The 25,318-nt window shown below is 42.6% G+C and overlaps 1 pseudogene across 1 annotated transcript in view; it reads left to right on the forward strand.

The window, feature by feature from the left end:
• Positions 1-25,318, forward strand: part of LOC106579438 (arginyl-tRNA--protein transferase 1-like) — a 181,879-nt pseudogene that overhangs the window by 125,742 nt on the left and 30,819 nt on the right. The window contains exon 8 of the transcript XR_014381576.1: positions 6,627-6,747. The product of XR_014381576.1 is annotated as an arginyl-tRNA--protein transferase 1-like (transcript). The remainder of the gene's footprint in view (positions 1-6,626; positions 6,748-25,318) is intronic.

Raw genomic sequence — 25,318 nt, forward strand, 5'->3', positions numbered from 1 at the left:
ATTACATTGCACAAATACAGGCAACATTTACTGGGTGAGAACAAGAGTAAAGTCAATTGAATATAAATTCTGGGGTGTCTTTTTGAATCCGTGTTCCTTCACTGACAGTCTGATTGAATCTGCCTCTTAGTTTCTGTCCTTCTCCTGTCTCTCCCTCCTTCCCTCCTCTGTCAGCTAACCTCTCCCTTCTGTATCACCCCACTCTCTGTCTTTCCATCTCTCTTTCCATGTAGGGGTAGGGCCCAGTCATGCCGGCACTGTGAGCTCTCCTATCACTTCCATCAGCTCAACTCATGTCTCGTGACGTTAAATACCATCCCTGAACTCATCTGCATCTAACTCTCACCCCTTCCCTCTCCATTTCTCTCTTTCCCTTTCTCTATCCCTCCTTTCTCCCTTCCTCTCTCCTCAAACTCCTGACATCAGCTGGCGCTGCTCGAGTGCTGTGAAGTTTGTCCATGTCTCCTCTGCCCCTCTCTTTTTTTCTTTCACCCTTTTTCTCTTGCGCTCTAACACACTAACACAATCTCACTCTTTATCAATCTCTTTCTCTCTTTTCTTTGTTTCTCTGTGGTGAAGTTAATGAGCCTTGCAGAGGCCGTCCGTCGTCAGCATCATCTCCATATCTGTCTGAAGGAGTGCGCGTGGCAGGCCAGGGAGGGAGGAGGGGATGGAGATGGATGGATGGAATTGTGTGGGAAGCAAGCAGCCTTGTACATTCTGAGAAGGAGGAGAGGGTAGCAACTGAGGGTAAAAAATACAAAAAACAAATGGGGCTTTTTAGTTGTTGGTTTCTCTCACGATCAGTGGTGAGTGGGCAATAGCCCTGACCGGACACGACCTCTATCCATAACGGGGTAGACCTTTTCACCCCTTCTCTCTGCTCCGCCACAGACCAGGGCCGTGTTCATTAGTAACGGAGAACGTTTTGCAACAGATCATTTCCAGGTACTCCCTCCCTGTTTCAGTCAGTTTTTTTCCCGTTTGGTACAGAATGAACACGACTCAGTTAGCTCGTTTACACCTGGCTTCCCGTCCAGCACTATTGCTTCAGGTACTCTGATTATAACCTGCTGAGCTAGCAGCATTGCTAGACACCATTTGATTTACATGAATAAATACATTTTCTCTCTCTTTTCTCTCATGATGTGCAATTATGTTCTTTGCTCTTCTTTCCCAAGGCTCCTCCAACACACTGTTATTGGTATCAGTGTAGCTATTGACAGCTGTTGGTTAGATAAATAAGAGACAGATAAGGAGAGTGGACAACAGAGAACATGACAATGGCTGTATCACAAAGGGCACCCTATTCCTGTTATTGTCCACAGGTCCGCTGGCCAGGTAGACTGACTGTAGAAGTAATTGTGAAACTGAGGTAAGGGAGAGCCTTAATGCCAACCTGGGAAAGATGTAGAGAGAAGAGAGAGGACAATGATGATGAAGAGAGTGATTGAGAAAGAGAGTGAAGGACGCGAGAGGGAGGGAGAGAGAAAGAAAGGACAAAAACAGGGAGAGTGTTAGAAAACACAGTGAGGTAAGAGAAGAGTGAGGGAATGGGGAAAGAGAGTGAGAAAAGAGAAGAGAGAGACCGATGTACTTAGCCTTAAGATGCTTTTGGGAAACGGGGCCCAGTCCAATAAGAAAAGGGAACAGACACACAAATAGTGGCCAGCCAGATTCCTCGCCCTCCTCCCTCCTCCTACCCTTTCTCTAATCACTTTCCTCTCACTCGTTCCAGACCACTAATCGCTGTGTCCTTTCATATTTTGGGTTCTGTCCCTCCTCTCCCACTCCTGTCTTCCTTTTTGTAGGAGTGCTGAGTTCTCTGACTGCCCTGACCAATGTTCTCTCTAAGCTACGCACACTCGCAGCTCCCCCAGCACTGCCGCGCAGAAGAAATGCCAGCACGCGCAGAGATGCACAAGATTGAACTTTGCTCAACTTTACTAATTTGCCATGTTAGTTTACACCAGAGGTCACCAACCTTTTGAGTGAAAATCCCTTTCTGAGTGAAAATTCAAGCCGATTCTACCCTGCAGAGTTTTTTTTTAACATGACTTAAAAAACGTAAGCCTATGCAACGTTAACCGTTTAAAAACAGTACTTTAGCAATGAGGTTTGTGCAGCAGGCTATAGGCTCAATACATTATCACTGCATATTGGCTTTGCTTGGCCAGTGGTAGGCCTATAGTGCACTTGATTTACTCTCCGGAAAAAACGGGAACACTTCGCATACCCACCGTGCAGGGAGACTGAATCGGTTGCTCCTACCACCAACAGCGCGAAAACAAAATAGGAACGCAAATGCTTTATCGTTGGGTTTTTACAGAAATGTTTGGCGATTAGCTAGGTATGCCTTGGAGATCGACGAGTAGATCGTGATCGACCGGTTGGTGACCACTGGTTTATAGTATCAATGTTTCCCTCTACTTTGGGACTTGTGATCGAATCAACATTAATATTTGTCCCTTTCAATGCAACATATCGAAACAAATCTAGTTATGCCAGACTTAGTCTGCCATTTTGTTTTAGGCAGAGTGCATCGGAGGAGGATGCTATTGCATTGATAGGCACGAGCGGTCTTGAGTAGATGTGCTTGTTTTGAGATCAAAGCTGTATGTACCTAGTTAGTGAGTTGTAGCTAATTTCTGGTCAGCAATGGGGGACTGATTTGCTTCTTACAAGAGCACAAAATGTGTACATTTCTAGCCATCATTGAAAAGTCAGGTAAAAGTTTTTTTAAAGGGGCGTGTTGTATTTTGAGACAGGCTTGAATAAGATAAGATAATAGGCAGACAAAGATAATACATTGTCTGATTATCTGTAAAAATAATATGAGAATAATAATGAATTTTATTTTGTAAAGTGGTTTCTTGCATCAAACAACACAATACAACATTTTCAGTCACATCCTTTTCTGAAGGACAAGTAGCTAAACAGGTTAATATCGAGCTCTGCATGTTTTAAAAAGTCTTATGGAATATAGGCCTACATCGAACACCACACATTGGCTGCTACTGTAGACTGTAGCATAGCTAGAACAGCTATTTCAATAGCCATTTCCGTGTTAAAATGTTATGACATGCATTTTCTACATTTTTTGATGGTAGGCAACTCTGGTAGGCCTACATTATGATCAAATAACCATAGTAGCCCACTTGGCCACTGTTAAAATTGTACCTTAGTGTGTACAGCCTCAGTGTTCACAGTAAACTCACTCCGGAAGTTGCACAGAATTTTCACAACATTCAAGTTTGCGCTCAGCAAACCTAAAATTTACTCAGTGCCAAAAAAACAAGAGGGAACATTGGCCCAGACCCTCCTCTGTCTCTCATTGTGGTTATATAGACCCTCTCTCTACATCTTTAAACTGTTATACCATCACCATGGAAATCTTTAAAGGCACAGAGATGTTATTCTGGGCTAAAGTTTGGACCGGGACATTAAAATTGGCCTAAATAATCTAGTATGGGGCCCGTCCCAAATGGTACCCTATTCCCTATATAGTCCATTACTTTTCACCAGAACCCTTATGGGCCTTGGTCAACGATAGTGAAATATATAGGGTATAGGGTGCCATTTGGAACACAAACATGGACGTTTTTAATGCCCCGCATTAATTCCAAATTCCGTCGTCCTGTATCTGTTTCTTGTCATGGTATAGGTAATAGGTATTTCTTGTCATGGTATAGGACACTGTGTTAACAACCCTCCAGACGAGCTTCAATGCCATACAACTCTCCTTCCGTGGTCTCCAACTGCTCCTAAATACAAGTAAAACTAAATGCATGCTCTTCAACCGATCGCTGCCTGCACCTGCCCACCTGTCCAGCATCACTTCTCTGGACGGTTCTGACTTAGAATTTGTGGATAACTACAAATACCTAGGTGTCTGGTTAGACTGTAAACTCTCCTTCCAGACTCACATCAATCATCTCCAATCCAAAGTTAAATCTAGAATTGGCTTCCTATTTCGCAACAAAGCATCCTTCACTCATGCTGCCAAACATACCCTCGTAAAACTGACCATCCTACCAATCCTCGACTTCGGCGATGTCATTTACAAAATAGCCTCCAATACCCTACTCAACAAGCTGGATGCAGTCTATCACAGTGCCATCCATTTTGTCACCAAAGCCCCATATACTACCCACCACTGCAACCTGTACGCTCTCGTTGGCTGGCCTTCGCTTCATAATCGTCTCCAAACACATTGGCTCCAGGTCATCTACAAGACCCTGCTAGGTAAAGTCCCCCCTTATCTCCGCTCACTGGTCACCATAGCAGCACCCACCTGTAGCACGCGCTCCAGCAGGTATATCTCTCTGGTCACCCCTAAAGCCAACTCCTCCTTTGGTCGTCTCTCCTTCCAGTTCTCTGCTGCCAATGACTGGAACGAACTACAAAAATCTCTGAAACTGGAAACACTTATCTCCCTCACTAGCTTTAAGCACCAGCTATCAGAGCAGCTCCCAGATCACTGCACCTGTACATAGCCCATCTATAATATAGCCCAAACTACTACCTCTTCCCCTACTGTATTTATTTATTTAATTTATTATTTTGCTCCTTTGCACCATATTATTTATATTTTAACTTTGAACTTTCTTCAAATTATAATTCAACCATTCCAGTGTTTTACTTGCTATACTTTATTTACTTTGCCACCATGGCCTTTTTTTGCCTTTACCTCCCTTATCTCACATAATTTGCTCACATTGTATATAGTCTTATTTTTGTCTACTGTATCATTGATTGTATGTTGTTTTACTCCATGTGTAACTCTGTGTTTTTGTATGTTGTCGAACTGCTTTGCTTTATCTTGGCCAGGTCGCAATTGTAAATGAGAACTTGTTCTCAACTTGCCTACCTGGTTAAATAAAGGTGAAATAAAAATAAATAAATAAATAAATAGGAGAGTACGGAGAGAGAGAGGCCTGCTCTTACAAGTTGGTTCACTTCACTCTGTCTGCTTAAGTATTCTGGTGGTACAGAGTAACTGTGGCCTAGTCACTCCATCTACATCCCTCTCCATTTCTCCCTCCATCTCTCCCTCCTTGTGTCCCTTCACTCATCCGTGCACACACTGTGTGCGCACTTGTGTGCGTGTTTGTGTGTGCACATGCATATATGTGTGTGTGTGTGTGCAGGTGTGTGCGTGTGAGAGAAACATGTGGAGGTGTGCTTTTGCTGAGCAGTGATGAGGGAACTCATAGACTAGTCGTGGTGAAGTGTGATAGTGTGTCGGTGACTGTTGACAGTCGGGGAACATCAGTGGGTGTAGGGGAAAGCAGGAACATGCATTGTGTGTGTGTGTGTACTGCAACTAATCTGTTGGCACCGGCTCAAGTTTACTCACAAAAACATGCCCTGCAGCTGGCCCTGGTGACGCTGTTTGTCCCCATTGTGTTTGGGTGTCATGTCCAGGGTCGTATTCATTTGGCACCAAATGGAAGAAAACAGACTGAAACAGGGAGCGACTACCTGAACTTGATTTAATTTTCCATTGCAAAACGTTTTGCTGGAATGTGCCCTTATGAATATGACCCTGGTCCTGTCCATGGCCTTACCCTGTCCCCTAACCTGGACCAAGGGTACCGTATAGACAAGCAGCCGCCAGGGCAGGACCCCAATGGCCCCACCCTTCTTAGATTATTTATTTTATTTTTTTGCGAGCCATGATAAGACAAGTCTGTTCTCATGGCATTCTGCTTGTGAAAACAGGCTGCATAGTTTCCATGCAGGCCCACTGACAGACAAGTCACAGTTAGTGATAGTATAGCAAAATAGGTTTTATTATTGTGAGAGAGAGCCCCTCGTCCTCACCCAAGTGTGTGTGTGTGTGTGTGTGTGTGTGTGTGTGTGTGTGTGTGTGTGTGTGTGTGTGTGTGTGTGTGTGTGTGTGTGTGTGTGTGTGTGTGTGTGTGTGTGTGTGTGTGTGTGAACATTTGTGGGAACGTGTGTGTGTGTGCATGCGTGTTTGAGATGGTGCAGAAGCCCTCTTGTAGGCGCCTGCTTGTTTATAGCATAATCTTTTGTTTGTGTGTTTATCAGTGTCCGTGTGTTTGAGCATGCGTGTGTGTTTGTTCATATCTGTGTTTGTGAGCCTGTGTGTTTATGTAAGAGCATATGTAAGTGACTGTCTGTGTGTGTGTGAGACGGTGCAGAAGGCCTTTTGGAGGTGCCTGCTTGTTTATAGTGTAATCTGTGTTTGTTTGGAGCCCTGTGATCGACTCCAGGCCTCTGATAAAAGGCCAAGTATCTGCTGCTGCATTCTCCTCTTTCTTTCTCTTCAGCCTTTTCCTCTTCACCAGACTCTTCAGCCTTTTCTTCTACATCGGACTTTCCCCATGATCTGTAAGTATTACTCAAAATATTGTGTCAACCTCTTGGAGTAGCGTATTAAATGAGGTGTTGGGTTGATGTTTGCTGCACCCGGGTTCCAGTCCTGGTCGGGACCACCTCCCGAATACGCCACAGTATTATGTTGGTTTGGATCTCTTGGCGTAATGGCTAAGATTGACTTGGTTGGACCAGGGTTTGAGTCCCAGTAGGGACCACCCCCTGAATTTGCTGCAGTATTATGTTATATATGGTAAAATAACAACTCCTCTCTCTCTCTCCAGGGGCAGTACCAGCCTTCAGACCTCCTGTGCCCAGAGATGTATGTCTTTGTGCCCATAGAGAGCTGCATCCCAAGCCTGGAGCAGATCCACTATGCCCGCTTCAACCAGGAACCTGACGCAGGTAATGAACACGGCACCCTACTGTACACTAGGAACACTACCCTACAGCAATCAGCACACTGACGTATCAGTCAATCATGGGGTCGGCAATAGCCTCAAGATTAGAGAAGTGGGACAGTAATCGGAGGGTTGTTGATTCGGATCCCCGGGGGAAATATGGCTGGAGTGAGCTGGCAACCGAAGGGTTGCTTTCATCAGAATCTCAGGTGCCATCTACTGCCGTTGTGCCCGTGAGCAAGGCACTTAACCTCTACAACTGGTTGGGGTTGGGAATATCATAAGACATAAAAAAAAGCACATTTCCAATTCACATTGGACAATGTTGTATTCCACACACTGAAAACTGACAACCCACTCATCCAATCATCCCCTTAGACCAGGGGTTCACAAACTTTTTCACTCAGGCCCCCCAGCTATTTTGCGCCCTATAGGCAATATCAAAATGCGCAAAAATAACCTACGAAATGTGTTAAATTACCAGAGCTTTTCACTTGGCCCATTATATTACGCTATTGGTATTATTTGGCTATATAAGCCAATAGGATAGACATTGTTTGAAAAAAGCAGAGTTGGAGAGAGAGAGGACACTTGCACTTTCTCTTGAGCTACGTTTTAAATATAGGCTACCTTTTAGGAGCGGGATGATTTTCAGGCGGAGACATGGGTGATCAATATTTATTTCCAGGCAATCTAGTAAACTGTAGCCTAATCATACAGTGAGGGAAAAAAGTATTTGATCCCCTGCTGATTTTGTACGTTTGCCCACCGACAAAGAAATTATCATTCTATAATTTTAATGGTAGGTTTATTTGAACAGTGAGAGGCAGAATAACAACAAAAAAATCCAGAGAAACGCATGTCAGAAATTTTATAAATTGATAGGCATTATAATGAGGGAAATAATATTTGACCCCCTCTCAATCAGAAAGATTTCTGGCTCCCAGGTGTCTTTTATACAGGTAACAAGCTGAGATTAGGAGCACTCACTTTAAGAGTGTGCTCCTAATCTCAGCTCGTTACCTGTATAAAAGACACCTGTCCACAGAAGCAATCAATCAATCAGATATCAAACTCTCCACCATGGCCAAGACCAAAGAGTTCTCCAAGGATGTCAGGGACAAGATTGTAGACCTACACAAGGCTGGAATGGGCTACATGACCATCGCCAAGCAGCTTGGTGAGAAGGTGACAACAGTTGCGATTATTCGCAAATGGAAGAAACACAAAAGAACTGTCAATCTCCCTCGGCCTGGGTCTCCATGCAAGATCTCACCTCGTGGAGTTGCAATGATCATGAGAACGGTGAGGAATCAGCCCAGAACTACACAGGAGGATCTTGTCAATGATCTCAAGGCAGCTGGGACCATAGTCACCAAGAAAACAATTGGTAACACACTACGCCGTGAAGGACTGAAATCCTGCAGCGCCCGCAAGGTCCCCCTGTCAAGAAAGCACATATACATGCCCATCTGAAGTTTGTCAATGAACATCTGAATGACTCAGAGGACAACTGGGTGAAAGTGTTGTGGTCAGATGAGACCAAAATGGAGCTCTTTGGCATCAACTCAACTCGCCGTGTTTGGAGGAGGAGGAATGCTGCCTATGACCCCAAGAACACCATCCCCACCGTCATATCATAAGGTGAATGCACCAATTTGTAAGTCGCTCTGGATAAGAGCGTCTGCTAAATGACGTAAATGTAAATGTCAAACATGGAGGTGGAAACATTATGCTTTGGGGGTGTTTTTCTGCTAAGGGGACAGGACAACTTCACCGCATCAAAGGGACGATGGACGGGGCCATGTACTGTCAAATCTTGGGTGAGAACCTCCTTCCCTCAGCCAAGGCATTGAAAATGGGTCGTGGATGGGTATTCCAACATGACAATGACCCAAAACACATGGCCAAGGCAACAAAGGAGTGGCTCAAGAAGAAGCACATTAAGGTCCTGGAGTGGCCTAGCCAGTGTCCAGACCTTAATCCCATAGAAAATCTGTGGAGGGAGCTGAAGGTTCGAGTTGCCAAATGTCAGCCTCGAAACCTTAATGACTTGGAGAAGATCTGCAAAGAGGAATGGGACAAAATCCCTCCTGAGATGTGTGCAAACCTGGTGGCCAACTACAAGAAACGTCTGACCTCTGTTTTGCCACCAAGGGTTTTGCCACCAAATACTAAGTCATGTTTTGCAGAGGGGTCAAATACTTATTTCCCTCATTAAAATGCAAATCATTTTATAACATTTTTGACATGTGTTTTTCTGGATTTTTTGTGGTTATTCTGTCTCTCACTGTTCAAATAAACCTACCATAAAAATTTTAGACTGATAATTTCTTTGTCAGTGGGCAAACGTACAAAATCAGCAGGGGATCAAATACTTTTTTCCCTCACTGTATTTAGGAAGTTCATTTCCTTGGAAAGATACCTGCCCCGTACTTCTCCACCCATGCATATAGACTACTCTATTTAATTGAGACCACATGCACGCGCACCTGATCTCACACGCCCAAGAGGAGAGGTAGGCCAAAGGCTACTGAACTTGAAGGAGAAAAATTATGATAGCAGACACTTGCACTTTCTCTTTAGGTTTTGCATATAGGATGAAGCCTACCTTTTAGGAGCGGGACCATTTGCAGTCCAAACATATAGGCCACTTGATCTCACATTTACAACTAGGAGAGGTAGGCTACTGAACTTGAAGTTGCTTATGCTGATAGTGTGAATAATGCGAGAAAGAGGTGCTTTTAATACAATAAGTAGTAAGCTAACGCATACAAAGCAGAAAGATTTAGTTTCCAAATAATCCCAAAGTTGTCTGTCTCACCACCTGCTCCCACCTGCAGCATGAAAAATGCTGACCACACCATAATCTCTGTTGGGACCCGCAGATCACATGGATATCCCGTGGTAATGCAGCCCTCTACATTGGTCCTACTTTTTTTTTTAAATGTACATTGGTCCTAGCTGTTTTGTATGCGTGTGTGCTCGGATGAACCGTGTGTGAACCGAACTGATCCGAGTCTGATCGTGCAGTATGTTGAAACCTTTGGGTTGGCTCCAGACACAGAGCGGTCCCTGACCCCAGGTCAGTTCGTGTGCTGGCTCAACTGGCTCCACTGTGGTCTGAGAGCAGACACTGTCATTATTGAGGACTCAGGGATTGCGTCACAAATGGCACCCTGACCTGGGGCCCTGGTAAGAAGTATTGCTCTATGTAGGGAAAAGGGTGACATTTGGGACGCAGCCTCAGTGTTATTATTACCAGAGTAATGATATCAGTGATAAAAGCTGGGCCGACCAGCAGGCGCCACGGCTGGAAGAGAGCGGTTGGAGAGGAGGAGAAGGAGAAAGAGGGTTCACTGCAGGTAACTGGCGAGTGGGGTACTTAAAAGTACTCTTTCTCTCTCTCACACACACAGTCCCCTCTCTCCCTCTCCAATCTATGTCCCGCTCTGCTGACTGTGCAGTTCTCTACTCTCCTCTGAGTTGTTAGAGTTCTATATCAACACACACACTTACCCCCACTGCAGTGCCAATAGTAATCCTCTCCAAAGCCGTTTAGCTCTTTCGTGATGAGCCTGGCTACGTCTAGGCGAATCTCAACTCTACTCACTGATCTGGCTAAGGAAACAAAAATATAGGTGAGATGTTAATCTGTACAGCTAGCAGATCTTTGAGTTTGAGTATTTGTCTCCAGAGGGTATGGTAGCCTGCAAGCGGAGAGAAAGAGAGAATCGTTGTTAACCTGCTAAAATCTGACGCCCTTTGGTGGCATTATATTGCGACATATATTGTAAACTACCTTCATTGGATACAGTTGAAGTCTGAAGTTTACATACACTTAGGTTGGAGTCATTAAAACTCGTTTTTCAACCACTCCACAAGTTTATTGTTTGGCTAGTCGGTTTGGCAATCTACTTTGTGCCTGACACAAGTAATTTTTCCAACAATTGTTTACAGACAGATTATTTCACTTATAATTCACTGTATCACAATTCCAGTGGGTCAGAAGTTTACATACACTAAGTTGACTGTGCCTAAACAGCTGGTAAAATTCCAGAAAATTATGTCATGGCTTTAGAAGCTTCTGATAGGCTAACTAACATAATTTGAGTCAATTGGAGGTGTACCTGTGGATGTATTTCAAGGCCTACCTTCAAACTCAGTGCCTCTTTACTTGACATCATGGGAAAATCAAAATAAATCAGCCAAGACCTCAGAAAAAAATTGTGGACCTCCACAAGTCTGGTTCATCCCTGGGAGAAATGTTCAAACTCCTAAAGGGACAACGTTCATCTGTACAAACAATAGTGCGCAAGTATAAACACCATGGGACCACACAGCCGTCACACCGCTCAGGAAGGAGACAAGTTCTATTTTGTTGTACCTTTATTTAACTAGGCAAGTCAGTTAAGAACAAATTCTTATTTTCAATGACGGCCTAGGAACAGTGGCTTGTTCAGGGGCAGAATGACAGATTTTTACCTTGTAGGCTCAGGGATTTGATCTTGTAACATTTCGGTTACTAGTTCAACGCTCTAACCACTAGGTTACTTGCCGCCCCAGCTTCTTTACAAGGTCCTTTGCTGGTCCATCTCTGTCTCTTAGAGATGAACGTACTTTGGTGCGAAAAGTGCAAATCAATCCCAGAACAAAAGCAAAGGCCTTTGTGAAGATGCTGGAGGAAACAGGTACAAAAGTATCTATATCCACAGTGAAACGAGGGTGCTCAGCAAGGAAGAAGCCACTGCTCCAAAACCGCCATAAAAAAGCCAGTCTATGGTTTGCAACTGCACATGGTGACAAAGATAGTACTTTTTGGAGAAATGTCCTCTGGTCTGAAGAAACAAAAATAGAACTGTTTGGCCATAATGACCATCCTTATGTTTGGAGGAAAAGGGGGGAGGCTTGCAAGCCGAAGAACACCATCCCAACCATGAAGCACAGGGGGGCAGCATCATGCTGTGTGGGTGCTTTGCTGCAGGAGGGACTGGTGCACTTCACAAAATAGATGGCATCATGAGGTAGGAAAATTATGTGGATATATTGAAGCAACATCTCAAGACATCAGTCAGGAAGTTAAAGCTTGGTCGGAAATGGGTCTTCCAAATGCACAATGACCCCAAGCATACTTCCAAAGTTGTGGCAAAATGGCTTAAGGACAACAAAGTCAAGGTATTGGAGGGGCCATCACAAAGCCCTGACCTCAACCCTATAGAAAATATGTGGGCAGAACTGAAAAAGTGTGTGCGAGCAAGGAGGCCTACAAACCTGACTCAGTTACACCAGCTCTGTCAGGAGAAATTGGCCAAAGTTCACCTAAATTATTGTGGGAAGCTTGTGGAAGGCTACCTGAAACGTTTGACCCAAGTTAACCTCTCTGGGCTAGGCGGGACGAATTCGTCCCACCTACGTAACAGCCACTTGAAGCCTGTGGCGCGATTTTCAAAACCTTAAAAATCCTATTACTTCAATTTCTCAAACATATGACTATTTTACAGCTATTTAAAGACAAGACTCTCGTTAATCTAACCACACTGTCCGATTTCAAAAAGGCTTTACAACGAAAGCAAAACATTAGATTATGTCAGCAGAGTACCAAGCCAGAAATAATCAGACACCCATTTTTCAAGCTAGCATATAATGTCACCAAAACCCAGAAGACAGCTAAATGCAGCACTCACCTTTGATGATCTTCATCAGATGACAACCCTAGGACATTATGTTATACAATACATGCATGTTTTGTTCAATCAAGTTCATATTTATATCAAAAACCAGCTTTTTACATTAGCATGTGACGTTCAGAACTAGCATACCCCCCGCAAACTTCCGGGGAATTCGCTAACATTTTACTAAATTACTCACGATAAACGTTCACAAAAAGCATAACAATTATTTTAAGAATTATAGATACAGACCTCCTCTATGCACTCGATATGTCCGATTTTAAAATAGCTTTTTGGTGAAAGCACATTTTGCAATATTCTAAGTACATAGCCCAGGCATCACGGGCTAGCTATTTAGACACCCGGCAAGTTTAGCACTCACCATAATCATATTTACTATTATAAAAGTTTGATTACCTTTTGTTGTCTTCGTCAGAATGCACTCCCAGGACTGCTACTTCAATAACAAATGTTGGTTTGGTCCAAAATAATCCATCGTTATATCCGAATAGCGGCGTTTTGTTCGTGCGTTCCAGACACTATCCGAAATGGTAAAGAAGGGTCGCGCGCATGGCGCAATTTGTGACAAAAAAATTCTAAATATTCCATTACCGTACTTCGAAGCATGTCAACCGCTGTTTAAAATCAATTTTTATGCCATTTTTCTCGTAGAAAAGCGATAATATTCCGACCGGGAATCTCCTTTTCGGCAAACAGAGGAAAAAATCACAAAGACGGGGGCGGTCAGGTCACGCGCCTAAGCCCAGAGTCCCTTGATCGGCCACTTGAGAAAGGCGATAATGTGTTTCAGCCTGGGGCTGGGATGACGACATTCAGGTTTTTCCCGGGCTCTGAGCGCCTATGGACGACGTAGGAAGTGTCACGTTAGAGCAGAGATCCTTAGTAAAAGATAGAGATGGAAAAGAAGTTCAAGAAATGGTCAGACAGGCCACTTCCTGTAAAGGAATCTCTCAGGTTTTGACCTGCCATTTGAGTTCTGTTATACTCACAGACACCATTCAAACAGTTTTAGAAACCTTAGGGTGTTTTCTATCCATATGTAATAAGTATATGCATATTCTAGTTACTGGTTAGGAGTGGTAACCAGATTAAATCGGGTATGTTTTTTATCCAGCCGTGTCAATACTGCCCCCTAGCCCTAACAGGTTAAACAATTTAACCTCTATGGGCTAGGTGGGACGCTAGCGTCCCCCCCGTGGTGCACTCCATCAACAGCAGGTGCATTTCAAGAGCGGCAAATTTGAAACCAAATAAATGTCAAAATTCAAATTTTTCAAACATACAACTATCTTACACCCTTTGAAAGATAAACATCTCCTTAATCTAACCACGTTGTCCGATTTCAAAAAGGTTTTACGGCGAAAGCATAAAGTTAGATTATGTTAGGAGAGTACATTGACAATAGCTGTGTGTAATGTTTTGTCAATTCAAAGACAGGGTCACCAAAACCATAAAACCAGCTAAAATGATGCACTAACCTTTTACAATCTCCATCAGATGACACTCCTAGGACATTATGTTAGACAATGCATGCATTTTTAGTTCTATCAAGTTCATATTTATATCCAAAAACAGCGTTTTACTATGGCATTGATGTTGAGGAAATCGTTTCCCTCCAATAACCGGCAGTCAAGTCAGCACCACAAATTAAATAATTAAAATTAGAAAACATTGGTAAAATATTATATTGTCATTTAAAGAATTATAGATTTACATCTCTTGAACGCAATCAACTTGCCAGATTTAAAAATAACCTTACTGGGAAATCACACTTTGCAATAATCTATGCACTGCGCCCAGAAAAATACGCGTTGTGATACAGACTAGCCGCCATGTTGGGGAGATCTAAAATCGAAAATACTATGTAAATAATCCATTACCTTTGATTCTCTTCATCAGATGTCACTTCCAGGTATCACAGGTCCATAACGAATGTAGTTTTGTTCAAAAAAGCTCATCATTTATGTCCAAAAATCTCCGTCTTGTTAGCACATGATCTAAGCCCGCCGGACTTCACTTCATGAACGAGGGGAAAAAATATATTTACGTTCGTTCAAACATGTCAAACGTTGTATAGCATAAATCATTAGGGCCTTTTTTAACCAGAACTTGAATAATATTCAAGGTGGACGAATGCATTCTCTTTTATAACGTATTGGAACGAGGGTACCCAACATGAACTCGCGCGCCAGAGTCTAATCGGCCATCACCGTTCCATGGCTCTTGTTCGGTCAGATCTCACAGTAAAAGACTCAAAACACTTTGTAAAGGCTGGTGACATCTAGTGGAAGCAATAGGAAGTGCCAAAACATTAATCAACCCCTGTGTGTTTCAATGGCATAGGCTTAAAGGTAATTCAACACATCAGGTATCCACTTCCTGTCAGAAAATGTCTCAGGGTTTTGCCTGCCAAATGAGTTCTGTTATACTCACAGACACCATTCAAACAGTTTTAGAAACTTTAGGGTGTTTTCTATCCATATATAATAAGTATATGCATATTCTAGTTACTGGGTAGGATTAGTAACCAGATTAAATCGGGTACGTTTTTTTATCCAGCCGTGAAAATACTGCCCCCTAGCCCCAACAGGTTAAAGGCAATGCTACCAAATACTAATTGAGTGTATGTAAACTTCTGACCCACTGGGAATGTGATGAAAGAAATACAAGCTGAAATAAATCATTCTCTCTACTATTATTCTGACATTTCACATTCTTAGAATAAAGTGGTGATCCTAACTGACCTAAAACAGGGAATTTTTACTTGGATTAAATGTCAGCAATTGTGAAAAACTGAGTTTAAATGTGTTTGGCTAAAGTGTATGTAAACTTCCGACTTCAACTGTACACTCCACGACCAAAAGTAAGTGGACACCTGCTCGTCGAACATTTTCTGCTGGAACTTGCTTCCAATCAGCCGCAAGAGCATTAGTGAGGTTGGGTACTGATGTTGGGCGATTAGGCCTGGCTCGCAGTCTGCTTTCCAATTTATCCCAAAGATGTGTAATGGAGTTGAGGACAGGGCTCTGTGCAGGACAGTCACGTTCTTCTACACCAATCTTGACAAACCATTTTTGTATGGAACTCACTTTGTGCACGGGGGCATTGTAATGCTGAAACAGGAAAGGGCCATCCCCAAACTGTTGCCACAAAGTTGGAAGCACAGAATCGTCTAGAATGTCATTTTATTCTGTAGCATTAAGATTTCCCTTCATTGGAACTAAGGGGCCTAGCCCAAACCACAAAAAACAGCCCCAGACCATTATTCTGTCAAACCCAGATTTGTCCATCGGACTGCCAGATGGTGAAGCGTGATTCATCACTCCAGAGAACGCGTTTCCGCTGCTCCAGAGTCCAATGGCGGCGAGCTTTATACCACTCAAGTCGACGCTTGGCATTGCACTTTGTAATCTTAGTCTTGTGTGTGGCTGCTCGGTCATGGAAAACAATTTTATGAAACTCCCGATGAACAGCTATTGTGCTACGTTGCTTCCAGAGGCAGTTTGGAACTCAGTAGGGAGTGTTCTATCCGAGGACAGACGATTTTTACACACTTCAGCATTCGGCGGTCCCATTCTGTGCACTTGTGTGTCCTACCACTTTGCGGCTGAGCTGTTGCTCCTAGGCGTTTCCACTTCAAAACAACAGCACTTACATTTGACGGGGGCAGCTCTAGCCAGGCCGAAATTTGACAAACTGACTTGTTGGAAAGGTGGCATCCAATGACAGTGCCACGTTGAAATTCACTGAGCTCTTCAGTAAGGCCATTCTACTGCCATTGTTTGTCTATGGAGATTGCATGGCAGTGTGCTCGTTTTTATACACCTATCAGCAACCGATGTGGCTGAAATAGCTGAATCCACTAATTTGAAAGGGTGTCCAATACTTTGTATACATGGTGTACATTTCGAATACCGGGTTACCCGGGAGACAAGTGATTATTGTCTGGATGGAACATTTGTAAAACAGGGAAAATATTCAACCCTCGTCTGTAGCTTATTCTTTAGATGCTTGGGGCTGCTGGTGAACCATAATGTGCAGACATAACTTTAGGGTGCCTGTAGGTTTCCATCCAATTAGTGACAGATTTTAATGTGAACATGATCAAATCTGCATAAAAACAATATGCACATTTCAGGGTTTCCATTAGGAAAATTTGGTGCTCGACAACGTGACCGGGAATATTTTAATTTAACGGACATCCATATGCATTAAGATTTGACTTGGCGCAGCCAGCGCCATCAATAAGTAAGGGATATTGGCCAAATGAGCCACATTTACTTGTCCTTAAAACGGCCTATAACCTGTTTAGGATAGGGGGCAGTATTTTCATGTCCGGATAGAAAACGTACCCGATTTAATCTGGTTATTACTCCTGCCCAGAAACTAGAATATGCATATAATTATTTGATTTGGATAGAAAACACCCTAGAGTTTCTAAAACTGTTTGAATGGTGTCTGTGAGTATAACAGAACTCATATGGCAGGCCAAAACCTGAGAAGATTCTATATGGGAAGTGCCCTGTCTGACCATTTCTTGTCCTTCTATAGCCTCTTTATCAAAAATACAGGATCTCTGCTGTAACGTGACATTTTCTAAGGCTCCCATAGGCTCTCAGAAGGTGCCAGAACGTGGAATGATAACTCTGCAGTCCGTGGGCAAAAAACAGTAGGGGTTTTGGAAAGTGGTCATTCTGAGAACAATGACACTGGCGCGCGTGTGCATGTGACGACTCCATTTTACTTCTTTCAGTGTTTGAACGGATACATCTCCCGGTTGGAATATTATCGCTATTTTACGAGAAAAATCGCATAAAAATTGATTTTAAACAGCTTTTGACATGCTTCGAAGTACGGTAATGGAATATTTAGATTTTTTTTGTCACGATATGCGCCGGCGCATCACCCTTCGGATAGTGTTTTGAACGCAAGAACAAAACGCAGCTATTTGGATATAACTATGGATTATTTGGAACCAAAACAACATTGGGTGTTGAAGTAGAAGTCCTGGGAGTGCATTCTGACGAAGAACAGCAAAGGTAATCCAATTTTTCTTATAGTAAATCTGAGTTTGGTGAGTGCCAAACTTGGTGGGTGTCAAAATAGCTAGCCATGATGGCGGGTATCTACTCAGAATATTGCAAAATGTGCTTTCACCGAAAAGATATTTTAAAATCGGACACCGCGATTGCATAAAGGAGTTCTGTATCTATAATTCTTAAAATAATTGTTATGTTTTTTGTGAACGTTTCTCGTGAGTAATTTAGTAAATTCACCGGATGTTTTCGGTGGGTATGCTAGTTCTGAACAAAACATGCTAATGTAAAAAGCAGTTTTTTATATAAATATGAACTTGATTGAACAAAACATGCATGTATTGTATAACATAATGTCCTAGGAGTGTCATCTGATGAAGATCATCAAAGGTTAGTGCTGCATTTAGCTGTGGTTTGGGTTTTTGTGACATTATATGCTAGCTTGAAAAATGGGTGTGTGATTATTTCTGGCTGGGTACTCTCCTGACATAATCTAATGTTTTGCTTTCGCTGTAAAGCCTTTTTGAAATCGGACAATGTGGTTAGATAAAGGAGAGTCTTGTCTTTAAAATGGTGTAAAATAGTCATATGTTTGAAAAATTGGTTTTGGATTTTTGAGGTGTTTGTAATTCGCGCCACGCTATACCATTGGATATTGGTGAGGCGTTCCGCTAGCGGAACATCTAGATGTAAGAGGATAACTATTTACAAAAACACTGTTCCTTGTGTTTCAATCTGTAACATATGAAAAACTTTATATAATATTTGTAGGCTACTTTCCTAAAACAGCAATTGAACCTCATGGCTCAGCTGTCTGAGATTTGAGCACTAAATGCATCAGGGCATTGCATGCATAGACCTATAGGCTTTTGTCTACTGTATGATTCAGATTCAGAAAACGTTTAATGTCCTCAGAGAGGCAATTCATCTTGCAGCAGTCATAATACAAATCATGTCAAAAAATGTCAAATAAACAGCAAAGGATATTTACAAACAAATAGGCAGGGTAAATGCAGTTTCATAGGCAAAGTGCTAAGTGCAATTAGTCCAACATTTTAAGTTGCAGAATGGCATTCGAAATAAAAGAGTAGTTAGTCCTGTTTTTTTAACCTTAGGTAGTCTGTACCTGCGACCAGAGGGAAGGAGCTGGAATTCAGGGTGGAGTGGATGGGAAGAGTCAACCACTATTTTATTCGCCAAATGGAGGGCTCTACTCAGGTAGGGATATGACAGTTCTTGCTGTTGCTGCCCCATGATTTTTCCGCAAGTCCTGACTATCTTGCTCAACCAATTTTTCTGTGCAACCTTGATATTCCCAAACCAGCAGGTCAAGCAGAAGGACAGAATGCTCTCAATTAATGATTTATAAAAGAGAACATTGATGGTTAGATCAACATTAAAAAAGTGAAGTTTCCGTAGGAAATACATTCTCTGTTGGCCTTTCTTAAAAATAGTGTCAGTACACCGATCCCAGGACAGCTTGCTGTCAATGACTAGCCCAAAGTATTTGTACTCCACTATTTCAATGGGCTCACCTTTTATCAGTGATGGTGTGTGCATGGTAGTGTTCCTTCAAATGTCAATCACCATGTCCTTAGTTTTTGATGTATTCAAAATTAGATGGGATGACTCACACCAGAGAGTAAAATCATTCAGAGCCGTTCCGTTCTCCGTCTCATCCCCTTCGCGAAGACTGATCAAAGCAGTATCGTCAGCATATTTGATCAGGTGGGGCCCTGGGAACCAGCTCTGGCAGCTGTCTGGATACAGTATGTATAGTACTGGTGAAAGAACACCGCCCTGTGGGGTTCCAACTGAAGTAGTGCGCACCTCAGAGAGTGTGTTGCCAACTCGTACCTACTGAGACCTATCAGTTAGGAAGTTGGTGATCCATGTGATAAGCATAGCATCAAGTCCAAAGTCTCCTCTATCTGTCTGGGAGGACCAATGGATTGATTGTGTTAAATGCTGATGAGAAATCTGTGAACATGATATGCACGTGGGTTTTACTGCCCTCCAAATGCATGTACACCAGATGTAAGAGCGAGAGGATGGCATCATCTGTCCCTCTCTCTGACCGGTATGCAAATTAGAGGGGTCAAGGGGGTGTCTGGTGGTGTTGATTATATATGCCTTGATGATATTTTCAAGAGATTTAATCAAGGGAGAGGTAAGAGCAACAGGTCTGTAATCATTTGATGCAGATGGATGAGAGATTTTTGGGACAGGTACAACAATAGATTTTACCATAGAGATGGATTTTCCAATGTATCCAGGGACCGCTGAAAGAGAGAGCAGAAGACACCGCTCAGCTGGGTGGAACAGTGTTTCAAGACATGACCACTTATGTTATCAGGCCCTGGACTTTTTCGTGCTCCAGTGCTTTTGAACACTTGTTGTATGACTTCCTCATTGATGACAAGCGCGCTCTCGGTTGCCATGACATCCTCCGCCAGACAGGATAGGGGAGTGGGAACGCCCCCTGTTTCAAAGCAGGTGAAGAACTTGTTTAGTTCAGTGGCTATAGAGGCACAATCTCTTGTCCAGGCAGGGATTGATACATTGCCTACCTTTGAAGGGGGTGTTTACCATATTCTTAATGCCCAACCAGGCAGACCGAGAGTCTCCATGTGACATTATCTGTTGCACCTTATCCTTGTACTGGCATCTCACCTTTTTTATCTCTTTGTTCACCTTTCTCTGTACCTCTTTTCTTTTTAATGGATTCCCGGAGGCAAACAGTTGTTTCATCTTGTTAAGCACCACTTTCAATTCTTTGGTCACCCATGGTTAGTTGTTAGGAAATATACTGTACATTCGGAAAGTATTCAGACCCCTTGACTTTTTCCACATTTTGTTACTTTACAGCCTTATTCAAAAATGTATTACATTTAAAAAAAATCTTAACAATACAACATAATGACAAAGTCAAAACAGGTTTGTATAATTTTTTGGCAAATGTATTGACAATAAAAAGCATACCGTATTTACATAAGTATTCAGACCCTATGCTATGAGACTCGAAATTGAGCTCAGGTGCATCCTGTTTCCATTGATCATCCTTGAGATGTTTCTACAACTTGATTGGAGTCTACCTGTGGTAAATTCAATTGATTGGACATGATTTGGAAAGGCACACACCTGTCTATATAAGGTCCAACAGTTGACAGTGCATGTCAGAGCAAAAACCACGCCATGAGGTCGAAGGAATTGTACGTAGAGCTCCGAGACAGGATTGTGTCAAGGTTAAGATCTGAGGAAGGGTACAAAAACATTTCTGCAACATTGAACCTGATGGTCACTCTGACAGAGCTCTAGATATTCTGCCCTTGAATTGCATTCCCATACAAAACTAGACAGATAAGTCTTCAATAAAACTCCCAAGGCGTGACTTTTCTTGAATGAATATATTGAAAATATTTATGTTGTGAAACAGCAAAATACAGAAAAGAATATACTTTAGTATTCAATTCACATCGACATACTGTAGCTGTACATTATACATTTGAAGTTGAAATTGCATAAATACAAAGCATAAATACTCATATGGTAATTGGCTAACTCCTTTAATTACTCTAATAATGTGCAACCACCTCTGTACAATAACATAGCATATTACACTAGAAACAGTAACAAAACTTCAGTATTGTATGTTTTACAATTTGTTTACATGACGCACGAGTAAAGTAATACAGCTGACGGCATACATGAAAGGCAAGGCAATTTGTGTGAAATGCAACCAACTAACATTGATAGGTAAGCAATTCTATCAATAACAAGATTATCATCACTAGCAATATGCTTGAATCGAATTTACAAACAAATATTTTACGAGGCTGAAGCGTGACAAGAAATAATTGCACTGAAATACCTGCCCCGTAGCGTTGTTTTTAGCTGCTTCTATGCGTGCAGAACGAATTCTCTACTTCCTGTTTTCGTACAGTCTTTCTAAGTAACAGAAAGCTCCACTAGGGGGCGATAAACACCATGGAACACAATGAACATCCATCTTAACCACTGTAATAAAATAATCTGTTACCTTCTAACAGGATGGCAGCACACTAGAGTTCCTCTGTGGAGATGGGAGAACCTTCCAGAAGGACAACCATCTCATCAGCACTCCTCCAATCAGGCCTTTATGGTAGAGTGGCTAGACGGAAGCCACTCCTCTGTAAAAGGCATTTGACAGCCCGTTTGGATTTTGCCAAAAGGCAGCTAAAAACTCTGACCATGAGAAACAAGATTCTCTGGTCTGATGAAACCAAGATTGAACTCTTTGGCTTAAATGCCAAGCGTCACATCTGGAGGAAACCTGGCACCATCCCTACGGTGAAGCATGGTGGTGGCAGCATCATGCTGTGGGGATGTTTTTCAGCGGCAGGGACTGGGAGATTAGTCAGGATTGAGGGAAAGATGAATGGAGCAAAGTACAGAGATATCCATGATGAAAACCTGCTCCAGAGCACTCAGGACCTCAGACTGGGGCGAAGGTTAACCTTCCAACAGGACAGCGACCATGAGCACACAGCCAAGACAACACAGGCCTGGGTTCGGTACAAGTCTCTGAATGTCTTTGAGTGGCCCAGCCAGAGCCTGGACTTGAACTCGATCTGACATCTCTGGAGATACCTGAAAATAGCTGTGCAGCGACGCTGTTCAAAGTTTTGACTGGTATACTACCGTTCAAAAGTTTGGGGTTACTTAGAAATGTCTTTGTTTTCCATGAAAACATGCATGAAATGGGCTGTAAAATGAATAGGAGATATATTCAAGACTTTAATATTCAAGACTTTAACCCCTGTGCGACATCCAGCGAAAAATCCTATCGCCATTAGCATAACAAAATTTTATTAAAAAAAAAAAACAATTTTTTTTTCAAATTATATCGTTTTACAGATACACCTCTCCTGAATCGAACCACGTTGTCCGATTTCAAAAAGGCTTTACAGCAAAAGCAAAACATTAGATTATGTTAGAGGAGTATATCGTAAAAGTAGCCACATAGCCATTTTCCGACCAACCACATGCATCACAAATAACCAAAAAAAAGCTAAATGCAGCACTAACCTTTGACAATCTTCATCAGATGACACACCTAGGACATCATGTTACACAATACATGCATTCTTTTGTTTGATAAAGTTCATATTTATACACTGCTCAAAAAATAAAGGGAACACTTAATCAACACAATGTAACTCCAAGTCAATCACACTTCTGTGAAATCAAACTGTCCACTTAGGAAGCAACACTGATTGACAATACATTTCACATGCTGTTGTGCAAATGGAATAGACAACAGGTAGAAATTATAGGCAATTAGCAAGACACCCCCAATAAAGGAGTGGTTCTGCAGGTGGGGACCACAGACCACTTCTCAGTTCCTATGCTTCCTGGCTGATGTTTTGGTCACTTTTGAATGCTGGCGGTGCTTTCACTCTAGTGGTAGCATGAGACGGAGTCTACAACCCACACAAGTGGCTCAGGTAGTGCAGCTCATCCAGGATGGCACATCAATGCGAGCTGTGGCATGAAGGTTTGCTGTGTCTGTCAGCGTAGTGTCCAGAGCATGGAGGCGCTACCAGGAGACAGGCCAGTACATCAGGAGACGTGGAGGAGGCCGTAGGAGGGCAACAACCCAGCAGCAGGACCGCTACCTCCGCCTTTGTGCAAGGAGGAGCACTGTCAGAGCCCTGCAGAATAACCTCCAGCAGGCCACAAATGTGCATGTGTCTGCTCAAACGGTCAGAAACAGACTCGATGAGGGTGGTATGAGGGCCCGACGTCCACAGGTGGGGGTTGTGCTTACAGCCCAACACCGTGCAGGACGTTTGGCATTTGCCAGAGAACACCAAGATTGGCAAATTCGCCACTGGCGCCCAGTGCTCTTCACAGATGAAAGCCGGTTCACACTGAGCACGTGACAGACGTGAATCCAATTGAATCCAAACGCCACGTTGCACCAGACTGTCCAGGAGTTGGCGGATGCTTTAGTCCAGGTCTGGGAGGAGATCCCTCAGGAGACCATCCGCCACCTCATCAGGAGCATGCCCAGGCGTTGTAGGGAGGTCATACAGGCACGTGGATGCCACACACACTACTGAGCCTCATTTTGACTTGTTTTAAGGACATTACATCAAAGTTGGATCAGCCTGTAGTCTGGTTTTCCACTTTAATTTTGAGTGTGACTCCAAATCCAGACCTCCATGGGTTGATAAATTGGATTTCCATTGATTATTTTTGTGATTTTGTTGTCAGCACATTCAACTATGTAAAGAAAAAAGTATTTAATAAGATTATTTATTTCATTCAGATCTAGGATGTTATTGTTTAAGTGTTCCCTTTATTTTTTTGAGCAGTATATATAAAAACAGCATTTTACATTGGTGCGTAACGTTGACTATTTTCCCTCAAATGCATCCGATGAAACAGCGCTACAATTTACTAAATTACTATTCGAAAACATTTTTAAAATGTAATATTGTCATTCTAAGATTTATAGATGAATATCTCTTGAAAGCACCTGTAATGCCAGACTTAAAAATAACTTTACTGGGTAATCACACTTTGCGATAAAAGGGGATGCGATACTCAGAACAATAGGCTAGCAATAGCAATAGGCTAGCCATCTTGGAACAATCGCATATCAAATCTAGTCTTGTATACTATTGTCAATAATCCCTTACCTTTGATTATCTTCATCCTTAGGCACTTCCAGGAATCCCAGGTCCACAACAAATGTATTTTTGTTCGAAAAAGTTCATCCTTTATGTTCCATTAGCTTGTTGTTGTTAGCGCTTTCTGAAGGCTGCACCAAAAGTTCCGACGTGCGCGGGGCTACTCTTTCAACAAAATGCATTTTTTTCTTATTTAGGTTCGTTCAAACATGTCAAACGTTGTATAACATAAATCTTTAGGGCCTTTTTCAACTAGAGCTCCAATAAGATCCGAAGGGGACGATTGCATTGTGTTTCGAAACGTTTCGAACGGGGAGGGTAACCAGGGGCGCCGGCATCATAATGGTGATGGCCCTCTCCGTGTGACCACGTTCCACAGCGTGTCATTCTGTCAGTTTTCACAGTAGGAGACTCAAATCACTTTGTAAAGACTGGGGACATCTAGTGGAAGCAATAGGAAGTACTCAATGAACCATAGCTCACGGTGTGATTAATAGGCAACGTGATGAAGTTGAGTTCGCAATTCAGAATTCCACTTCCTGTTTCCATCTGTCTCGGGGTTTTGACTGCCATATGAGTTCTGTTATACTCACAGACACCATTCAAACAGTTTTAGAAACTTTAGGGTGTTTTCTATCAACAAGTATTAATTATATGCATATCCTAGCTTCTGAGTTTGAGTAGTAGGCCGTTTAAAATGGGCACGAATTTTTTTCAAAATGCGCTGTGGCGTCAGCTATCCTAGGCGACCGTCAAGAGGTTAACAAGGTTATAAATAATGATTAATAATTAGGGATGCACAATATATTGGTGAACATATCTGAATCGGACAATATTAGCTAAAGATGGTAACATTGGTATCGGCCCGATGTCTATTTTAACGCCAACGTTAAAAACCGATGTCAAAGCTGCCGTGCATACCTATATAACGTAGGTACATGACGTAATAACGCCACGTAAAATGTTGCGCTACACGTGCAACACAGCATTCCTAACCTAGCCCACCCCTAGTCTGCTGTGTGGATTGAGCAGTCATTTGAAAGAGTAAGAAATGTTCAGTGAGACAATTCAAAGGTGAAATCCATTAAAGCCAAGATAATGGAATTCATTGCCATTGACAATCCAACGTTCTCAGTCGTGGGTGATGTTGGCTTTCGCCGACTGGTCGAGCA

Source organism: Salmo salar, chromosome 19 (assembly GCF_965601325.2).
Source record: "Salmo salar chromosome 19, fSalSal1, whole genome shotgun sequence".
Lineage (NCBI taxonomy): Eukaryota > Metazoa > Chordata > Actinopteri > Salmoniformes > Salmonidae > Salmo > Salmo salar.